Here is an 8,512-nt window from a genome sequence, read left to right on the forward strand (position 1 = left end):
AGAGCTTCAGCATATGAATTTTGGCAGAACACAAATTTCAATTCATGAATATACACCATATATATATATATATATATATATATATTATTTCTTACCCTGGGTCACTCAGCCCTGGGATTGGGCTGTCACGTTGTGTCAGATACTATCTGTCCTTCTTATGCCAGACAAAGTTAATGACTACTGCTCTGGCATTTACTTTTGCCTTTTGGTGCTACTCAGGCTCAGTTTAGGATGCGTTGCTGCTGAGTTGGTCTTTATGCTTTCGTGGGTCTGACAGCAACCAGCTCCTAGACACACAGTCACTTGGTGTCCTATAGTCAAGCATTCTGTCTCTACCAGGGCCCAAGAAGCACACCAGAGATGTATCTGAGAAAGGCATATAATTCTTTGAGGTGCATGACACGGCCCTGTTCTGGAACCCCATGGGGCAGGATGGTGATTCTCCTATACAGGCAGGCCTTAAACTCTATGCTACATCCCTGCCTGCCACTGACACTTCTGACACCACGGAGTCTGCCAGATGAGATAGTCCGAGTGGCTCCTTGCACAGTAGCCCGCACCTCCTGCAGATTAATGTCCTGCACCACACCTCTCTCAAAGCTCTCAGCCTTCTATGTCACCTGATATATGGACAGAGAAATAATCCTGGGGTGGGATGTTTTGTTCCCAGAATCCAAAGAGGCCTACCAGATAACACTACTTCCTTCTTTGTGGTGGAAGATTCAAGACATGATTTGTCTTATACTTTGGAGGTGGAATCCTGATATGCTTCTGACTACTGGACTCCTAAAAACTTCACTGAATTGATAACTTCCTGAATCTTCACAGGGTTTATCTCCTACCCTCTGGAACATGTTGTGTCTTACAGAAGCCTTTTACTCATCCTTTCCAATCAGCATGATGGTGTCAGTGTAATGAATATGACTGATGTTCTGCATAATATCCTGACAGTCTTGATCTTTTCTGACTATATTATGACTGAGGGTACGATAATTAACAAAGCTCTGAGGAAAACTATAAATAAATGTTCTTATTCTGTCTATTGTTCTTAAATCTCTCTTCTAATTGGAATGGAAAAGCACACATTTGCCAAATCAATTACTGTATACCATGTACCTGAGACTTTGTTAACCTACTCTAGCAACAATATAGCACAGCAGCTCTAATCCAAGCTATTACTTGCTGAAACCTGTGGTAATATATAGTCATTATTCAGGATCCACCCAGTTTCTTCAGGGGCCAGTCTGGCAAATTAAATGGAGACATAAGGGGTCTTGCTTGAGATCTATAAGGGTGGCACTAATTTCTGTTATCTGGTTTGTGATATTGTTTCTGCTTTACTCTCTTGGCTGGAAAAGGGCATTTTTAGAGGTTTCCATTTGGCCTCCCCCACTGTGATAGCTCTTATAACATAGATCATGGACTCGATGTAGAGGTTGCTCCAACTTCCAGGTATATCAAACTCAATTATGCACATACAGGACTGGGAAGATTGCCACTGAATGGGTCTGTGGATCTGGTTACCCCACTGTGAACCTCTAGCTAGGATTCAGTTTATTACTTGGTCTCCATAAGTACTCAACTCTAACAGAGAAGTCTAATGATGGTCTTCCGGTATCAAAATTAATTCAGACCTACGTCCAATTGTCCTTGAGATGTCTTGGTATCCCTCTCTCTCCCAAGTCTACAGTTATCTGAATAAATGTCTGGACAATCCTTTAAAAAAGGAATGAGGATATAATCACAGTTATAAGGATCTCTCTATAGGTCATCAATACAAATTAGTAGTAACTGGCCAACTCCACTCTCTTTGTATAAACTGTTTCTGCTATAGCTTTCAGGTCCCTGAATCAGCAAACAGGGTTCCCTTCACTAGCATATTTTCCCAGGTAACCACCAGTGAATTAGGATTGGGCTGCCACATTGTGCCACATGCTATCTGTGCTTCATATACCACTCAGGATGGGTTGCTCCTTGCCAACCAGATGGTGAGTGAGCCCATCTCAGAACCCCATCTTACTGTGCGCTTTCTTATATTATTCATGGTTTCAATTGTATCAGTTTAGGTCTTCTGGAAAACAGATGCTGAGATGGGATTAGAAGAGCAAGAGGTTAATTTTGGGAAATGTTTGTGAAAGGTAAAGGAAGAAGGAGCAGGAATAGACTGAACAAGCTTTTAGATGGGAATGAGGTCCAACACCTGAAAGGAGAGGGAGAAACAAGGAGGAATAGGAGGAAGATCCTCAGACTGAAAAGCAGGTTTGGTGAAGTCTCAGCTAGGTTTATGGGAAGCTGTGGTACGGATTGCTTGTTGGAGGAGTCCCTCTGCATTTGGCAGAAGTGTCCATATTCTAGTACCCTCCTGTGCTCAGTCCTTGGCTGGGAGCAGTCTAGGGACAGTATGACTTCAAATGAAGCATACTTATGCTGAAATTCATTTGGTACTGATCCAAAATTCAAATTTAACTGGATGTCATGAATTTTTATTTACTATATTTGTCAAACCTATCACAGTGGAAAGGTTGAGGTTATACGTGGGCACAACAGCATGGTCACCTACTCACTAAGGCTGTTTTAGCTGTTGACCTTGCCCATGACAGAGACCAGTAGTGAGTCTCCAATATATAACCATTCTTGAAGGAAACCAAAAAGTGACTTGGGGGCAAGCTGACAACATTGAGACTCTTCAAAACTGTGTGGGGGCAATGATTCATTTTGATTGTAATCAACACAATTTTTTTAAATTTTTTAATTATATTATGTTAGTCACCATTCAGTACATCCCCGGATTCCGATGCAAAGTTCGATGCTTCATTAGTTGCGTATAACACCCAGTGCACCATGCAATACGTGCCCTCCTTACTAACCATCACCAGTATATCCCATTCCCCCACCCCTCCCCTCTGAAGCCCTCAGTTTGTTTCTCAGAGTCCATAGTCTCCCATGCTTCACTCCCCCTTCTGATTACCCCCTTTCTTTATCCCTTTCTTCCCCTACCGATCTTCCTAGTTCTTATGTTCCATAGATGAGAGAAATCATATGATAATTATCTTTCTCTGCTTGACTTACTTCGCTTAGCATTATCTCCTCCAGTCCTGTCCATGTTGCACCAAATATTGAGAAATCGTTCTTTCTGATAGCTGAGTAATATTCCATTGTATGTATGGACCACAAATTCTTAATCCAGTCATCTGTTGAAGAGCATCTCGGTTCCTTCCACTATTTGGCTATTGTGGACAATGCTGCTATGAACATTGGGGTGCATACGGCCCTTCTCTTCACTATGTCTGTATCTTTGGGTAAATACCCAATAGTGTAATTGCTGGATCAGAGGGTAGCTCAATTTTTAACTTTTTAAGGGACCTCCACACTATTTTCCAGAGTGGCTGCACCAACCTGCATTCCCACCAACAATGTAGGAGGGATCCCCTTTCTCCACATCCTCTCGAGCAATTGCTGTTTCCTGCCTTGTTAATTTTTGCCATTCTAACTGGTATAAGGTGGTATCTTAGTGTGGTTTTGATTTGAATTTCCCTGATGGCTAGGGATTTTGAACATTTTTTCATGTGTCTGTTAGCCATTTGTATGTCATTATTGGAAAAGTGTCTGTTCATATCTTCTGCCCATTTTATGATTTGTTTATTTGTCTCGTGTATTGANGATTTAGCTATTGTGGACAATGCTGCTATGAACATTGGGGTGCATACGGCCCTTCTCTTCACTATGTCTGTATCTTTGGGTAAATACCCAATAGTGTAATTGCTGGATCAGNAAATCGGTCTGTAATTCTCCTTTTTGAGGGGGTCTTTGCCTGGTTTGGGGATCAAGGTAATATTAGCCTCATAGAATGAGTTTGGTAGCTTTCCTTCTGTTTCTATTTTTTGAAATAGCTTTAGGAGAATAGGTATTATTTCTTCTTTGAATGTTTGGTAGAATTCCCCAGGAAAACCGTCTGGGCCTGGAGTTTTATTATTTGGAAGGTTGTTTATCACTGACTCAATTTCTTCATAGTTAATTGGCCTATTTAAGAAATCTATTTCTTCCTGTTTCAGTCTTGGTAGTTTATAGGTTTCCAGGAAGGCCTCCATCTCTTCCAGATTGTTTAGTTTTTTGGCATATAGCTGTTGATAAAAGTTTCTAATAATCCTTGCAATTTCAATGGTGCTGGTCGTGACCTCTCCATTTTCATTCATAATTTTATTAATTTGGGTCCTTTCTCTATTCTTTTGGATAAGTCTTGCCAGTGGATTGTCAATTTTATGGATTCTCTCAAAGAACCAGCTTCTAGTCCTGTTGATCTGTTCTACTGTCCTTCTGGTTTCTAATTTATTGATTTCTGCTCTAATCTTGGTCAACTCCTTCCTTGTCAGTGGGTTAGGCCTGTCCCTCTGTTGCTGTTCCAGTTTCTTGAGGTGAGAATATAGAAACTGCATTTTAGATTTTTCTATTCTTTTGAGTGAGGCTTGGATGGCTATGTATTTCCCCCTTAGGACTGCCTTTGCAGTATCCCATAGGTTTTGGACCGTTGTGTATTCATTCTCGTTGGTCTCCATAAATTGTTTAAATTGATTTCTGATTTCCTGGTTTATCGAGTCATTCCTGAGCAGGATGGATCTTAGTCTCCAAGTGTTTGAGTTTCTTCTAAATTTTTCCTTGTGGTTGAGTTCCAATTTCAGAGCGTTGTGGTCTGAGAATATGCAGGGGATAATTTCAATCTTTTGGTATTGGCTGAGACCTGTTTTGTGTCCCAGAGCATGATCTATTCTTGAGAATGTTCCATGGGCATTTGAATAGAATGAGTATTCTTTGGTTCTGGGGTGTAGTGTTCTATATATATCTATGAGGTCCAACTCGTCGAGTATGGCATTCAAAGCTTTTGTTCCTTTACTGAGTTTTTGCCAGGGTGTTCTGTCTATTTCTGATAGTGGGGTGTTGAGGTCCCCTACTATTACTGTGTTCTTATCTATATGTCTCTTTATTTTGGTTAAGAGTTGGCTTGTGTATCTTGCTGCTCCCCTGTTGGGGGCATATATATTAATAATTGTCATATCCACTTGTTGGATACATCCTTTAAGAATAATATAGTGCCCTTCTGTGTCCCTAACTATAGTCTTTAGTTTAAAACCCAATCTGTCTGATATGAGAATTGCTACCCCAGCTTTCTTTTGAGGTCCATTGGCGTGAAAGATGGTATTCCATCCCTTTACTTTCAGTCTGAATGTATCTTTAGGTTCAAAATGAGTCTCTTGTCGATAGCAAATGAATAGATCATGTCTTTTTATCCAGTCTGCAAGCCTGGGACATTTTATGGGAGCATTTAGACCATTTACATTGAGACTGATTATTGAGAGATATGATTTTAATGATGCCATGTTGCCAGTAAAGTGTTTCTATAGATTGTGACTTTCTATTCCTTCNCTATCTGATATGAGAATTGCTACACCAGCTTTCTTTTGAGGTCCATTGGCGTGAAAGATGGTATTCCATCTCTTTACTTTCAGTCTGAATGTATCTTTAGGTTCAAAATGAGTCTCTTGTAGACAGCAAATGGATGGGTCATGTCTTTTTATCCAATCTGCAACCCTGTGGCGTTTTATGGGAGCATTTAGACCATTTACATTGAGACTGATTATTGAGAGATATGATTTTAATGATGCCATGTTGCCAGTAAAGTGTTTCTATAGATTGTGACTTTCTATTCCGTATCACTCTTGGGGCCTTTTTACTTTTATAGAACCCCCCTTAATATCTCCTGGAGGGCTGGTTTCGTGGTTATGAAATTGGTCAATGACCGGCAATTGTGGAAGGTCTTTATTTCTCCAACCATTCTGAATGACAGCCTTGCTGGATAAAGGATCCTTGGCTGCATGTTTTTCTCTGAAAGAGCTTTAAAAATGCCCCCCCNTTAAATATGCCCCCCCCCAACCCTTTCTCTCATTCCAGGTCTGTGTAGACAGGTCTGACATAATTCTGATACCTTTGCCTTGGTACGTGAGAAATTTCTTTGCCCTGGCCGCTTTCAATACTGTATCCTTGGATCTAATATTTGGAAATTGCACTATGATGTGACGTGGCATAGGTTTGTCATGGTTGAGCTTGGGAGGTGTTCTCTCTGCCTCTTGGACTCGGATGTTTGTTTCCCTTGCTAGATTAGGGAAGTTTTCAGCTACAATTTGTTCAAATATCTCTTCTAGATCTCTGTTTTTCTCCACCCCCTCGGGGATGCCGATGATTCTGACATTGGAACGTTTCATTGATTCAGTAATCTCCCGTAACCTACATTCCTGAGCGTGGATTTTTTTGAGCCCAGTTTCTGTTTTAGCTTCTTCTTCTACTAACCCATCCTCCAATTCGCTAATGCGTTCCTCTGCCTCGGTGACCCTGGCCGTCAGAGCCTCTAGTTTTGACTGCATTTGGCTCATAGAATTTTTAATTTCTGCCAAATTTGCTCTCATTTCCATCCTTAGAGTTTCTATATTCTCATTAACATTTTCGTTAATACTTTTTTCAAGTCTGCACATCATCTTGACCATTGTTACTCTGAATTCCATTTCTGATAATTTGGTTATATCCATATCCGTTAGTTCTGTGGCAGAGGCCACAGACACATTGTCTTTTCTTTGCTGGGGTGCATTTCTCCTTCTCGTCATTCTGATGAGGAGAGGTTACAGGGTTGTCCAGAGCCCAAATTATTGATTGGGACCCAGGCCGTGTGCCCTTGTTTTATAGGGATCTCAGGGATGTGGGCTTCTTGATTTTTATGCCTGCCTTCTGGGGGAGGGGCCTGCCACACCGATACTCAGGCAACCCTGTTTGGGTAGAGTCTCCGTGTCCCCTGCAAGGGGGGATGGGGGCACACTGTGAGCCGGTATTTTCCAGGCTTTTGTTCTCTGGCGGCTTTCCCTGGCGGTTTGCTGTGCCTCTTCTGAGAGTCAAAGCAGCAGTGGCCGAATCTCAGCCTCTGTCTCAGAACAAAGGGATCGCGGACCATTCTCCACTGATGTTCTGGCCACTTTAACTCTGTTATTGTTGGTGCTTCTCAACCCTGCAGTGTCCCGGGATGTGTACCCCACACCCGGCATCCCAGCCCTCACTTCCAGGGCCAGCGTGACTCTGTCCTTTGTGCTTCTAATACTGCCAGCCGCCAGCCACCAGCTGCCCCCGGGTGCTCCGGAGCTCCCGGTCTCAGTCTGGTGGCGTGCATTCCCGGCTCACGGTCTCAGTCTGCTCTCGTGGGTGCCAGTCCACAAGTCCGCCAGCTCCCCCATGCAGGTGGCTACCGCTTCCCGGCACCCGAAAGCGGTGGCTCCCTCCCCCTTCCGTTTATCTTCTGATATCTGTGCGTGGTTTCATGGCTCCCCACTTCGCACCTCAATACTCAGGGCTGGAGATGTTCATTTGTAGAGATCCAGATGTATCTTCCTGCATCTCAGGCTGATTCCGTGGATGTTCAGGCTGGTCTGGTACCTATCCAGCTCGACTCAGGGGACTGGCTGAAAAAGGGGTCCCCTACTCCTCCATCATCTTAACTCCTCCCAATCAACAGAATTTTTGAATATGAGTTTGCCTTTCTTTCCTGGAGGGCCTCAGCCAGCACCACTATTTAAGAGCATAGCCTGTTGATCTACTGAGACAGGATTTTATCTAAAACACTGGATTGGACCCAGAGATCCACTTTCTGGTGAAAGGAGTCCAACACTGAGCACATGGCCTGGGATTCTATTATATACTGCAGCACTGAAAAGGTGCTGGCCAGACAGAGTGATGAAATGGTGTGTTGAAGGCACAGCTGAAGTGCCAGTTTGGAAACGATACCATGAGAGGATGGGCCATTACCCATGAGAAAGCATTATATATCTTAAATCAATGACATCCTAAATCAATGTTATATGGAAGAATATACAAGTTTGAGAATGGGAGTAGCAATTGTTTTGTTTGTCATTACTCCCAGTGACCCACTTGGGGGACTTTGTGCTTCCCATATTCATAATTCTGTCTTCTGCAGGTTTGGAGTTCTTGACTCTAAGATTGCAAGTGTCTTCACTAGGAGACACACAGGAGCCCCATTAAATTTTAATCTGTGGTTGCTGCCTGATTACTTTTAGCACCAGTCAAAGAAAACAAGTCAGCCGCATGATAGGGGAAATTGACTCTAATTATTAGGAGGAGAGGGGTATTGTTATACAGTGGGGTCAAGCAAGAATAGATTTGGTGTCTAGGTGACCTACTTAGGTATCTCTTGAAAATGACAAGTCTTCCAGCCATGGTCTGAGAAAGGAATGATGTCCAGAGTCTCAGACCCTTCAAAGATGAAGTTTTTAGTCACTGCACCAGATAAGATACAAAGATCGCAGAGATACTAGCTGAGAGTAAGAGTAAATCTAGAATGGACAGGGATGATGAATATCAGTTAAGACCCTGAAACCAGCTCCAGTAGCAGGTGTTATAGTGTCTTTCACTGATACTATAAGTTTTCCTCAGGAAAAGAAGCTCCGTATAACCATAGGATAAT

This window comes from Ailuropoda melanoleuca, chromosome X (genome assembly GCF_002007445.2).
Source record: "Ailuropoda melanoleuca isolate Jingjing chromosome X, ASM200744v2, whole genome shotgun sequence".
In the NCBI taxonomy this organism is placed as follows: Eukaryota; Metazoa; Chordata; class Mammalia; order Carnivora; family Ursidae; genus Ailuropoda; species Ailuropoda melanoleuca.